Genomic DNA, 14610 nt, shown 5'->3' on the forward strand with positions numbered 1-14610 from the left:
ATTGATTTTTTTTAAAAAAAAGATAAAATAAATGCATATAATTAAAATTCATGTCTGAGTAGGCTTGCCTAATCAAAAAATGTTTTTAGCAGGCATCAGAAACAATAAGTGCATAATATCAATGGGCAGGGAGTTCCAGAGACTGCCACATTATTATTACCACTAATATTATTATTATAACTGAAATTATATACTGCCTTCCACTTCAAGACGTAATACCAAGCCAATAGCAAAATAATAAAAATAAAACCAATTGAAAAAATACAGCTACCCATAATTAAGATACACAGTAAAATGATAGTCTTCTCGCAAGTGAGGAACGGACATTATGTGTGGCCCTTGTAAGAGGATTTAGCTTACTATAGAAAGGCATGGGCCACCAGGTACCAGCTAAGCTGGGGAATGGAACGAGATATTTTACATTAGATAGCACATAAAAACAAGGTGGAGGGTCATTCTTTATTCATTATTGGCTTAACAACCAATCTTGCATTTTTATTAAAACAAATAAAATGTTTGCTCTGTCTCCCAAGCACATACACACACAAAAGGCGCCTGTCTGCTCCTCAGTGAGCCTTGAGTTAGTTTCTGTTGTATTACCAGCAGTAGCTGAGATTCTTGCTAAATGAGACTCTATCAAGCCTACTAGAAAGGACTTAAACACGACTCTGCTCAGCACAATCAAGATACAGATTTTACTCAGGTGCTGCTGCGACTCAAGACTTGTTCTCTAATTTAATGGTCTTGTGGATTTGTCACAATTTCCCCAGACTCTAATGGAGAACCTAATCACCAAGAAAGTGAGTCTTTCAAGATCTAGTGCATTCAATTCTGGACTGGGGCACAATCCAGCAGTGTGGTTTTCCACTAAAACATATGCAGGACCAACGAAAGCATGTTCAAGAGTAGATAGCTGGCAGTGCAGTCCTATGCATGTCTACTCAGAAGGAAACTCTGTCGAGACTTACTCCCAGGGGTAAAGCAAGGGGACCCTTTGGCCCTCCAGATGTTCATTTGCCCTGGACATTGGCCAGTCCTGCTAAGGCTGATAAGAGCTGCAGTTCAGTAACCTCTAGAGAGGTTTCCCACTCCTGCTCTAGATTTTGTTGGTCAGTATGACCACTGATCAGGTATGATGGGAGTTGTAGTCCAGCAACATCTGAAAGGCCATAGGTTCCCCACCCCAGTAATTGCAGCCTTATCTGGTAATCTATAGTAAAGGGTAAAGGGGACCCCTGACCATTAGGTCCGGTCGTGACCGACTCTGGGGTTGTGTGCTCATCTCGCTCTGTAGGCCGAGGGAGCCGGCGTTTGTCCGCATACAGCTTCCGGGTCATGTGGCCAGCATGATGACTAAACCGCTTCTGGCAAACCAGAGCAGCGCACGGAAACGCCGTTTACCTTCCCGCCGGAGCGGTACCTGTTTATCTACTTGCACTTTGAAGTGCTTTCGAACTGCTAGGTTGGCAGGAGCAGGGACCGAGCAATGGGAGCTCACCCTGTCGTGGAGATTCGAACCACCGACCTTCTGATCGGCAAGTCCTAGGCTCTGTGGTTTAACCCACAGCGCTATAGGCAGAGGTTAATTATTATTTTTGAAATTGTCTTAGGGCAGAGTTTGCCAACTTGATGCCCTCCAGATGTTTTGGACTACAACTCCCATCAGCCCTAGCCTGCGCATAAATTTGGCAAAGGCTGTCTTAGATCAAGGGGTTTTTATGTTTGTTGCCATCTAGGTTCACTGACTGTTCAAAATGTTTTCATGGAAAACAGCCTGTGGGTCAGAGACAACTCTGCCTAAACCAGTTCACAGTTGCCATGCATTTGCGGATCCCCAACCTGTTAGCTATCGCCATTCTTATCTCACTAAATGAAAATTTACTCCCATCTCAACCTGCATGTATACTGAGGTCATCTTTGGAGGTACTCCTCCAGGTGTCCCTTTTATCTGGAGCAAGGTGGGTAGTGACCGTCTTCTCAATTGTGATGCCCCACTTATAAACTCCCTTCGTTGCTCTGCCCAATTTTGCCTCTAGCTCCATCAGGCCAGGGACCCATCTAGTCAAGCATCCTGTTCTCAGTGGCCAACCAGATGCCTACCGGAAACCTCATCAGGAGGGCCTCGGTGCAACAGCTCTCTCTCTCCACCTGTGATTCCCAGCAACTGGTATTGAGAAGCATCCTGCCTCCAACCATGGTAGGAGAACATAGCCATCATGGTTGGAAGCCAGTGACAGCCTTACCCTTCATGAATCTGCATAATCATCTTTCACAGCTCTGCCCACCACTGGTATATGGTTCCCAGAAGGCTGCCAAGTAAGGAATGTTGCCTTTGGGAAGAAAATGGTTCCCCATCCCTGATTTAAAGCAAAGACAGTCATAGAAGAATGGTAGCCTGTATAAGGCTCACAGTATATAAAGCCCCCGCCCCATTTCCTTGAAAATGCAGGCAAACATATGAAGGGAGTGGAGACTACCCCAAAAAAGCATTGTTATCCTATACCAAGTTAGGTTATTGGGCTACCTCATTCATCATTATCTAGATCAGAGGTTTTCCCCCTGGGACCACTTGAAAATGGCCTTGGCAGACCACTTAACCATTTTTCTGCCTGTGGTACATGGAGATACCAGGGATTAAACCTGGGAACTTTTGCATGGAAGGTTGGTGCTCCAGCACTGAGCTGCAGCTCTTCTCCATAGGGAGGTACAGGCCCCAGGGTAAAGCCCTGGCAAAGCAAATGTATGTCCTACAGGGTTTCACTTGCCTATTCCTCCCAGGGTACAGAAATAATACTAGAGTAATGCTTCAGTCTTCAGAAGGGAGAGCCATAGGGACAAATTCCCACTCAGCCATGAGCCTCATTGGAGGTTTTATCCAAAGCAGTGCTACATGAATAAACACCGTCCAACTTTTTCAGACCCAAAACCTGAACGTGCATCTTCCAGGATGCACTCCTGGGTGCGTGACGTGACCAGTGCCTCACTCTCAGTCCAAAAAAGGCACTTTTTCAGGACAAGAGAACAATATGAGAATATGTGAGATCATGGTGCCCAAAATGGCCACCATGACCTCACACGAAAAAGCAGGATGTCCTGTTTTTTCCGGGGCACTTGGCAATTATGTGAACGTTTCTACTTGCACAGGAGAACATTCTCCACCTCTCCTTCTCAGGAGTGCCCCCTAAATCTGTCCTGGGCTCTTCCACAATCCCTTGGAGCAAATTTAGGAAGGGTGTGGGGTATATGCAGGAAGAAAGTTCCATTGTGTAAGCAGAAAGACTTGTACCAAAGGGGCACATTGGTGAACCCCACCCTTGACAACCTTGGGCCAGTCACTATCTCTCAACCTAACCTACTGCACAAGGGTTTATGAGGACAAAATGGGGAAGCAGGAGAACCATGCACTTTGAGCAGGACATATAAATGTAATAAATAAATAAGCCTAACATACTAGGACGTAAGGTCCAACTACATATGCAACAGTATCAGGTGATACACTTTTCCTGGACTGTACCAATTCAGACAGCAGGTGGGAACGCTGTGTCACCTTTATGGAAAAATAATAGCACCATCTAAAAATATACCATATGAGGGTAAAGCCTGGGATTGGGGGAATTTTCGGCTTTGATTCTCCCAGTTTCTCATTGTTCCACTCATAAATTCTGTTCTCCATATTTCCACATCAGTCTGTGAAAATCCCATAAGAATCCACCAGTATTTCAGGGCTAATTTCTCCTAGCATACATATTTTGTACGCATTTTTGCTAATCAATTTATCCTGATCTAATGCATTTTGTATGTTATTTCCACTCAAATATGCATTTTCATGCATAACTTACCCTAAAATATACATCTTTGTATACATTACTTGTTTGGAGAACTGTACTGCAAAATTCAGAGAAGTGCAAATTTCAAAGTATGGCTGTGTTTCATTTTCATATATGGTTTTTAAAAGTGCAAATGTAGGCAGGTTTGCTTTAAGTGCAAACTGAACTGAATTTCTTGCCCATCCCTAGCAAAGCCTAAGTTAAATCCTTCTCCCTGGTGCACCGCATTTTTGACATATAAGGAGGCCTCGTTGTCATTAGGGGGTCGGGATGCATTCAGAAAGGTTCCTCATTTGCAGCCTGAAGTTGTATAATCCAGAAAAATCTTAGCATTTGATTCTACTGCATGAGTACATTGGGCCTATGTATCATGGGACTTACTTCTGAGTAGACAAGCGCAGGATTAAGCTGGAGGATACAAAAAGAAGAACCAGAAGTCCCTATCTATAATAAAGGGACTATAAATGAGCTAATCTTTTATGTTTAAACCTTCAAAAATACTAGCCATCACTGGTATTTTTCCCCTTGAAATGAGAAGGAATTATAAGCATTTGGATTAGCATAAACTGCTGCCCAGTTGACAGCTTCAGAATCATAAAATGAATTGACTGATGTCAAAACATACAGGACAATTAAAAATGATGTCAGGATTCTGTCCAAAATGAAACAAATATGTTCCTAATACAGTACATATATTAAAACATTGCAATCATTTTATTATACAACCGTCTTTCCCCCAGGATCTATTTAAGGCATTTTGAGAATGCCATCTTCCCAACTATGTAAAGCCTTGCTTGTTAAATAAATAAATCCAGGAATCAATCATTTTGTTTACAGCTGTAGCCTACACTTGTAGCTCTTTTAAAAAGTTTCAAAAATAAAGCACAGCAAAATGTATTTATAGCACAAATATACAAACCTAATTTAAAAGTGTCTTATCCATCACATTGATTTCCCATAAAGAAAGGAAAATAGCAGAACCGGGCAGGCTATATCACTAATCATTAGGTGACAGCTATTTATTGGGGGTGGGAGTGGTAGGGAGAGGAGAAAAGCAATCAGTAGTTTGGGAACCTTAATGTGTTTCTTTGAAAGACCCTCAGATTTCAACAGGACCTGGTTCCACATCCTGGTTCCACGTTTAAAACTAGATTGGCATGCATCCCACCTCAACTTTTAGCATACAGGTAAATAAAGAACACAGGTGTAGGGCTGCTAGATCAAATCAGAGCCCTGTCCAAGCCACGTTGATTCATTATTCACAAGAGTGGGGGCTCTACATGCTGAAGGAGGGGGTCCCACTGGTCCTACACCCCAACATCCATGGATGTTTCCATTAGGAATGGAAGCCTATGCATGCAAGGATCTATGAAAGCAGGCTTGCCAACTACAGACAACCACACTCAATGTGTGGACACTGAGGAGTGGGACTGGAGAGCTGAACGGGGTTAAAGGTGAGGCTGGTAGTGTGGCCCCATTGCCCTTTCAATGCATGGAAGCCCCTTCTTGCATTCAAGAGTGGCTAGCCAGGTGCTTCTGAGAAACTCAGAAGCAAAGTATGAAGGCAGTAATCCTGCTCTGCTGGTGGTCTCTAGCATGTTGCAATCACAGGTGCAGTGCCCCTGAACATGGAGGTTCTATTTTGCCATCATTGCTAATAGCTACTGATAGGCCAGTTCTCCATGAATTTGTCTAAACACTTTTTAAAACTAGCAATCTCTGCATCTCAGAGTGATCCTTAAACGTGTGCTGGTGGGCTTCAAAGTTGAACATATGCCTTCTGAACAGGTGGTGCTCTTATTCCAGACTTCTTATAGCTCACAGTTCACATCTGCTTAGCATGAACATCCCATGTTATGGAGATTATCCACCTTAGAATTTGCAAGTTATGGAACACATTTGTTTACCAAAAAAAATAGAGCTACAAGTTTGAAATCCTGTCTAATCACAGATGATGATAACATCTAATCATAGCCATGATGTGGCATTTGAAAGCATGATAGAGGACCAGTTTAGGCCCAAGATCAGCACCAGCATTTTCAAAGCAAACTCCAAATTTTAAACTCCAAAGTGCAGATTTATACAAAACAGCCTGGTACCATCCTAGTATTATACATGAAAGGACACAGAAGAATAGCCTTGCATCTGAACATGTGAGCCTGACTGCATAGGGGAAACACAGTGGTGGGAACTAGCAGAATCCTGCAAATTTTTAAAAATTACAGAAAAAAATTGAAGAATGTTTAGGAGATGCTCTGACCCAGCATGAATAATTTTACTTCAATAGGAAGCTTTAAAGAGGAAATGTGATGCCTTTCAATCACAGCATGGCCATGTCACACCAACTACTGCCACCCCCGCCCCAAATTCTGTGTGTCCATCATGAGGAATAGGCCACAGCTCTCAAGCCACTTAATCCAGAGAAGGTCCATAGACACACACACACACAGCTCAGAATAAACGGTTTAAGGGTGACAGCCTAACAATTAAAATTTGTAGGCAATAAATCACTTTGCAGACCCTAATTGCAGGCTGCTGTATAATGGAACACGCCCAGCTAAGACCTTCATGCCCCTACCATGCACACCACATTCATCGAGTGCAGGAAGGCGGCACTGCAAATGCGGGTGGAGAGTTCCACAAAGCAATCAAACACAGCCCCAAATACATGCCACAAATCAATATACAAATCATTCAGAGAAGACTGAACAATAGGCTCCGTTTGGCCAGTCATTAGGAAAAGCCACCATCCTCAGTTACATAATGGGCTTTTAAAAAAAAAAAAAAAAGGCATCCTTTAAAATGTGGCTCAAGTGATTAATATAGAATAATAAGCCACGTGGAACACCTCAATGCACAGATGATAATGGACTTCAAAAGAGAATCACCCTGCCCATATATTTGTCTATTTCCTTTCTTCATTTTCTCCCTCTCTCCAAAAGAAAAGAGGTGACACCATCTGCCCCCATGTTAGCAGATGGGGCACGTTGTCCCTGTCTCCGCCTGCACGTTTTCAAAGGGAAAAAAAAAAAAAACCCACTGTAGCTATCAGTGCATGAAATAAAGGTGTCTCCCCAGCATGCTCAAAGCAAGTGGACAGACATATCAGGATTCTTTTTTTAAAAAAAATGTAGAATACAGAATTTCCCTAGTGCCTGTGGCCAAATGAGGCAAGAGAAAGCCCAAAGGAGTCGGTTAAAGGGGAGGGAAGGGGGGGGGCGTTTTGCCTCTGCTTCCACACAATGACAGGCGCCTTCTCCCCTAGACAGAGAGGGAACCTCCTCCTCCCCATCTCAGCTGTAGCCAAGCAGCCCAAAATGGTGCAAAAAAAATCGCAGAGCTCCCCAATTTGGCAAAGCAGGAAAGGGGTTGCTTAGGGGAAAGAGAGAGAGAGGAAGCCCCGGAGCAGCCCCCTACCTAACCCAACCCACATCCTTCCAAGATGCTCATCCCAAGACAATGGGGAGAGGTGTGGGCTGGGGAGGAGGAGGAGGAGGCACACACGCTTTTGACAGCCAGGACCTTTCTTTTTTTGCATTACAGGGACAGAGTCGGCGGGGCGGGGAGGCAAGCGAAAATGCCTCCCCCTCCCCGAGAAAGGCGGGCGGGCGGGCGGGCGAGGAGCTTCTCCTTTTGCGCAGCGCTTACCTGTGCCTTGCAAATCGCGCAGCGTCCCTTCTCGCCTTCCCCACAAGCGCAGGCAGTTGCGCGGGCTGGCAGGCTGGCTGGCTGGCTTGGCGCAAAGGGGGTGGGTACCACCGGCGTCTCTCAGCAGACAAAGCCCAGCTCGGCGACCACGAGCAGCAGCGCCGTCCTGCTCTCGCACGGAGCTTGGCGGCTGCGGCTGCCTGAGGGAAGGGCTCGGCTGGCTTTGTGGCGGCTCCCCTCCCGGGCACCCTTCCTGCTGCCTCGCGGGCTGGCTGGCTGGCTGGCTAACGCGGCGGCTGAGTCGCTCCTGCAACCGCTTCGCCTTTCTTCTCCCTTCAGCCGCTTACGGGGCTCATTTGCATTCTTAGCCCGGCCCTCCTGGAAATGCGGCTCTTCGGGCTGGGCGAAGCGCGAGCGCGGCCTCTGCCCAGAGGGCGGCGCTGTTCCCGCCGACACCGCCCTGCCCCGCCCTCCGCCGCCGGGGATGGTAGCGGCCCGGGAGGCTGCAGAAGGCGCCGGAAGGGAGGAAGATATAGCCTGCCTCTGTCCCACAGGCTCAAAGAGGACGTTAGACTCCGTCTGGAACGTGGGAAGCATAGGAGTCACCTCCTAGGGGCCTAGGTCCCTTCGCCCCCCTCCCAGCAAAATATTTGAGGGGGCTGGTCCCCCCAAAGTTGATGGGCTATTCAAATAGTGTGGGTGCGCCCCATTATGTGATCAGTTATGTGGGGTGGGGCTTACCTGCCCCCTAGTGTCTTATTCATTGGGACGAGACACTAAATAGTGCCTCTGGGCAGGGGTGTCCACTTGAATAAAATGTTTTTTGTGGGGGGGACTTGCCCCACAAAATCACAATACGCGGCACACACACCATTTGAATGGCAATGCCCATCAATTTGGAGAGAGGGTGACCCTCTCCAGTATTTTATGGGGAGTGGGGCGAAGGGCTCTAGGAGTTGGCACCTATGCCTCTTGAGCATGCGAAGAGAGGCAACGGCTTTTTAAAAAGTGTGGAGGCCAAAGCCTGACTTTAAGGAAAGGTTTTTCCCCCTCCCTCTCTCTTCTACGGAGAAGTTTTGTTTCCCTCTCTCTCCCTATCTCTTTTCAAAGGTGATCCTGCAATATTAGGAATGGTGTGTGGGAACAAATGCAGCGCACCTTTTCCTGACCAACCCACAGAATCTGCCAGGGTGGTGTAGGAGCATCCTATAGGGAAGAACAGGATACTGCCTACAGGCAAGAACAGGATGCTGCTGGACTAGATGGGGCCTTTGGTGCAGCAGGGCTCTGCTTACGCTCTTAGGGATACCAACTTCTAGGCAGGCGGACTGCAGTCTGGCATCCCTGTAGAAACAGATATGCACATGCTAATAATGAATAGAAGCACTGCTTCAGATTAATGTTTCTATGTGCACATAGTCCACTGGTTTAGTCCTTTTGCTCTGGATTAAATACAGTCACCTTCCCATTCTAATTAGCCTCTCGTAAACGGCGTTTCGGTGCACTGCTCTGGTTCTCCAGAAGAGGCTTAGTCATGCTGGCCACATGACCCGGAAGCTGTACGCTGGCTCCCTCGGCCAATAAAGCGAGATGAGCGCCGCAACCCCAGAGTCGGTCACGACTGGACATAATGGTCAGGGGTCCCTTTACCTTTTTTATCTCCTAACAGCACAGTCGGCCAAAAACATATTCTTGCCTGAGGCTATGTACAAGATGGCATCCTCCCTTTCTGCTCCACATACAGAAACTGGCCAAACGGCGTCCTGCTTCACGGGTGTCAAGAGGGTGCCTTCCACAGCAGGTTACACAGGACAGACTATGGGCAACAGGCTGTGTGGCTGGTAAGAGGGTGGTAGGGGTTATTTGCTAGTTGAACAGCTGCCTTACTGGTTAAATCAGTGGTGGTGTGGATGACCACCCCATGACAAATTCCACCTACTCTACAGAGGAGTCTTTTTATATCATTGTTAGAGGGTCAACCGACTCACAAACTATAGAGCACCATCAGTGGGATTGGCTAGTGGATGAATGAGTGAATGATGGAAATGATTCAGCTCCTCTGGATTGTACGAAACAAGTGGGGCCTGCAACAAATAGTTGTGGTGCAAGCTCCTTTCTAAAAGTGCTATTTAGCCAGCCGTTGCTCCCAGCAGACGTGAATTCCTCTCCTCCTACACCCCACATATCACGGTTTTCTGTTCCAACTGACACACTACATTCCACTGCTCACTCCTCATTGGGCTATTTTTCAAGGGGTTGCCCAACTGGGTGTGTTTTTTGTTTGTTTGTTTTTCACTTATACAAATCACAGGGTTTTCACAAGCATGGATGCAAAACGTGCTTTTCCTGAGCCAGGGCCCTTTCCAAACCACACCCCCATGCCACCAGGAGGAAATGGTTCCTACCCCTTTATCCCAGAATTCAAGTGGTGGCGCTGTGGGTTAAACCACAGAGCCTAGGGCTTGCTGATTGGAAGGTGGGCAGTTCAAATCCCCGCGACGGGGTGAGCTTCCGTTGCTCGGTCCTTGCTCCTGCCAACCTAGCAGTTTGAAAGCACGTCTAAGTGCAAGTAGATAAATAGGTACTGCTCCGGTGGGAAGGTAAACGGCGTTTACGTGCGCTGCTCTGGTTTGCCAGAAGCGGCTTAGTCATGCTGGCCACATGACCTGGAAACTGTACGCTGGCTCCCTCGGCCAATAAAGCGAGATGAGCGCTGCAACCCCAGAGTCAGTCACGACTGGACCTAATGGTCAGGGGCCCCTTTAAAAAAACCAAAAACAATCCTGATATTTGTAGCACACAGGAGGGACTTGTTCAGCCTACAATCTTCTAACAAAGTGTACAAGGTGACCTCATGGCAACAACATCCAGCCTAATATATGTCCTTGTTTTGGTTTTTATTCTTCCTCATCTGCACCCCCTATCTTGTTGCAGCACCTAGACTGATGAGGAGTTCTTCGGAACCTGGAAGCTTGCCACAATTTTGTGACATTTTAGTAGGTCCTGAATCTGATAAAGTCAACTAATGTACATCTAAGGTATTTCATACCAGGCATAGCTACAGTCTAAATTTATATCAGTTGTGTGATACCCAGTATCAGTGCCAGATTTACGTATAAGCTAAACAAGCTACAGCTTAGGACCCCACTCTCTTGCCCCACCCCCAAATTTCACTATTAATATACTTCTTCTTAATTGTATTTCAGTTCAATAATTACTTTGATAAAATACATATTTTGTTATGTGCAAATGGCTTTAGATACCTATTAGGTCCATGAATATATGCTATATATACATAAAACAAACAGTGACATAAACACAAAAAACAGTGACCATTTTTTGTTGACAAAGGACAGCTGGACCTTCATTACCTTCAGTAGCTTAGGGCCTCATCAAACCTAAATCCGGCCCTGCACAGTATCACGTCTTTCCCAAGATCTTGGTAATTCTAGTCTGACACAGTACAGAAACTCATCTGTTAGAGGGTCTCAGCCTTCTTGCAGAAATACAATTTCCCAGTGTCCCCAGGGAAGAGGAAATGACCATTGAACTACTTGGTGTCTATCTTGTAGATATTCTTCTTTATCAGTGTGTGCCTGAACCATCTGTTTGGGAGAGTTAGGCCTTAGCTCAATGGTAAACCACATGCAAAAGACCCCTGGTTCAACCCCTGACATCTGGTTGGGCTGGGAAGGCTGTTTGAAACCATGAAGATCTGCTGCCAGCTGAATGGGTTGCGATACAGAAAAGCAAGTCTTTTCAGCTCACACTGGTCTGTTTGTTTGCATAGGAAATGGCCACAGTAATTGAACCAGTGTCCACATAAGAGGGATTAGTATTTGTATAAGTTATCCACATTGTTCCAGTTCCCAGAGATGAACACCAGCCAGGCAAGCAAGGTGTACGGATTTACCACACCAATGTGTGTGGATGCCTGTTGTCTCTGTCCATGGAGTTTTCTTGGCAAGGATACTGGAGTGGCTTGCCGATTCCTGCTCCACCTTGCCAACAAAGGTCCGTATAGTTAAAGCTATGGTTTTCCCAGTAGTGATGTATGGAAGTGAGAGCTGGACCATAAAGAAGGCTGATCGCTGAAGAATTGATGCTTTTGAATCATGGTGCTGGAGGAGACTCGAGAGTCCTATGGACTGCAAGAAGATCAAACCTATCCATTCTGAAGGAAATCAGCCCTGAGTGCTCACTGGAAGGACAGATCCTGAAGCTGAGGCTCCAGTACTTTAGCCAACTCATGAGAAGAGAAGACTCCCTGGAAAAGACTCCTATGCTGGGAAAGATTGAGGGCACAAGGAGAAGGGGACGACAGAGGACGAGATGGTTGGACAGTGTTCTCGAAGCTACCAGCATGAGTTTGACCAAACTGCGGGAGGCAGTGGAAGATAGGAGTGCCTGGCGTCCATGGGATCACGAAGAATCGGACATGACTAAACAACTAAACAACAACAATAAGTGTGTGGATGGCAGGAGACAGATGTTCATAGCATGTGAATTTATCTTCTTTTTTTAAAAAAAAATAATATTTATTATTTTTCCAGAAACTTAAACACTAAAAAAAAGACAATGCAAAACATTAAATTAACAAAACAAAACAAAAACAATGCAATAAATCAAACAGTTTCGTTATCCCATCTTTCACTCATTTATTTCCGCGACCTCCTCACACCTCCCTTTTTGTATTCCACTTCTGATAATTATTTCAGCAATTCCTTTCCATCTTCCTCTGCTTTCTATCCTTTAATTATCTTAACAGGTTCTAACCTTATTTTTTCCTTTAATGCTCTACTAACCTATCTGTACTTAATTCCTTATAACATTTCTACTAAAGCCATATAACTTCATTCCAACATTTTTCTAGCATTCATTAATTTTACAATATTTCTGCAAATAGTCTTTAAATTTTTTCCAATCTTCTTCCACCAACTCTTCTCCCTGGTCTCGGATTCTGCCAGTCATTTCCGCCAATTCCATATAGTCCATCAACTTCATCTGCCATTCTTCCAGAGTGGGTAAATCTTGTGTCTTCCAATACTTCGCAATGAGTATTCTTGCTGCTGTTGTTGCATACATAAAAAAGGTTCTATCCTTCTTTGGCACCAATTGGCCGACCATGCCCAGGAGGAAGGCCTCTGGTTTCTTCAGGAAGGTATATTTAAATACCTTTTTCATTTCATTATAAATCATCTCCCAGAATGTCTTAATCCTTGGGCGTGTCCACCAAAGGTGAAAGAATGTACCTTCAGTCTCATTACATTTCCAACATTTATTGTCGGGCAAATGGTAAATTTTTGCAAGCTTGACTGGTGTCATGTACCACCTGTAAATCATTTTCATTAAGTTTTCTCTTAGGGCATTACATGCCGAAAATTTCATACCTGTGGTCCATAACTGTTCCCAGTCAGCCATCATTATGTTATGTCCAACATCTTGTGCCCATTTAATTATAGCTGACTTCACCGTTTCATTCTGAGTGTTCCATTTCAACAGCAAGTTATACATTTTGGACAAATTCTTATTTTTTGAATCTAACAATTCTGTTTCCAATTTTGATTTTTCCACCTGGAAGCCAACTTTTTTGTCCAGATTGTATGCCTCCATTATCTGATAATAATGGAGCCAATCTCGCACTCTATTTTTCAATTTTTCAAAGCTCTGCAATTTTAGTCTGTCTCCCTCTTGTTCCAGAATTTCCCAATATTTTGGCCATTTGGCCTCCATATTCAGTTTTTTCTGTGCCTTTGCTTCCATTGGTGACAACCATCTTGGGGTTTTCTTTTCTAACAAATCTTTATAGCATGTGAACTTGTCCATCAAAAGTGGCTGGATTTATCTTTGATTATAATCATTTTTAAAAATAAAAATAAAAGACCACATTAAGGCTCAGGCTTTGAACTTATGGGAGATCTGATAACTCGGTGGTAGACCACAAGCTTTGCACACAGCAGGTCCCAGGTCCAACGTTGGGCACCACCAGTTAAAAGGATCAGGTAGCAGATGATGTGAATGAGCCTCCACCTAGGACCCCAGGGAGCCACTTCCGGTCAGACACAAGACGAGCTGGAGAAATAGACTGATCTCTTACAAGGCAGTTTCCTGTGTTCACATTTGCAGGTTTATCACTTGATTTTTTGACAACGGATGACTGCAATTGAACATGTGAACCCTGGAAAACATGGGTGATGCAAATAAGCCCTACATGTTACCCGGGTTTGCTCAGGGCCAAGAACATTTCTAATTTGTGTTCTGACTATAGGTAGACCTTAAATGTGCACAGCTGGTGGCTTTTTGCATTAAAATGCATCCAAGCATAAGTGCTTGAAGGATCAAGACTTTGCTTGTAAGGATTTTGAGAGAAAACACCATGAATTATATATGTGGGCGTGCTCTCCATAAGTGATGCAGTACACGTCTGTTTGTACTTGGGTGCTGAAAATGCAGCTAAAATTTGTATGTGTGGCTGGCTAGCAGGGCCTGTACCACCTTTGTTTTGGCTGTCTGCTCTTTTAACAGCTGCTAAATAAGTGAGCATTGTTTTATGCAGCAGACAGCTACTCTGTGTCCAAAACATGGTTCTAAAGCTTTGTCAGCATCGCTTTCCCCCCCAGTTCTGCTGGCAGTGTTTGGGCTTGTCTGTCATCCTTATAGATTGTTCTTTTTCTCTCTCCCTCTCTTTCTTTTCATTGTAACAGTCTAAAAGAAGAATTACAGCATTATGAAAGGACAACCTAAGTAACCCGCATTCCCTGAGAACCGGGAAGATTATTGGCTTGCTTTTGGAGGCAATGTTTTTGAGTGTCAGGAAGAATGAGCAATAGTTGCAGAAGAAGAAGGAGGAAAGAATGAAGGAACATGGATAGCCAACCTGGGGAGAAATTCAGCAACTCTTAGCTAGCTTGTATGGTCAGATCTACATATTCATATATATTCAAGCTTGAAAACAGCACTCTATGCATGGTGGAGGGGGGGATGCAGACCCCAGGCTAAAAGGAATCTCCCACCCTTAAGCTAAATGCTTCCTCCAGCACCGCTGACAACATTTCCAAACATTTCCGGCAAATTCTGGTCACCTGTTAGGTGGCTGAAAAAGAGAAGAAAGTGCTTCAAAAAGTCAAACACACGA

At 44.9% G+C, this 14610-nt stretch overlaps 1 protein-coding gene across 4 annotated transcripts in view; it reads right to left on the reverse strand.

Annotated features, from left to right (window-relative positions):
- Positions 1 to 7852, reverse strand: part of DCLK1 (doublecortin like kinase 1) — a 207537-nt gene extending 199685 nt beyond the window's left edge. For 2 of the 4 annotated variants that reach the window (XM_081004104.1, XM_081004106.1), the window contains exon 1: positions 7476 to 7850. The gene's annotated coding sequence lies outside the window, so the exon portion shown is untranslated. Of the gene's footprint in view, positions 1 to 7475 lie in introns of all 4 variants that reach the window. The other 2 variants (XM_081004105.1, XM_081004108.1) reach the window with 2 other exon arrangements.
- Between the last annotated feature and the right edge of the window lie 6758 nt (positions 7853 to 14610).

This window comes from Podarcis pityusensis (assembly GCF_964106645.2).
Source record: "Podarcis pityusensis genome assembly, chromosome: 4".
Classification (NCBI taxonomy): Eukaryota; Metazoa; Chordata; class Lepidosauria; order Squamata; family Lacertidae; genus Podarcis; species Podarcis pityusensis.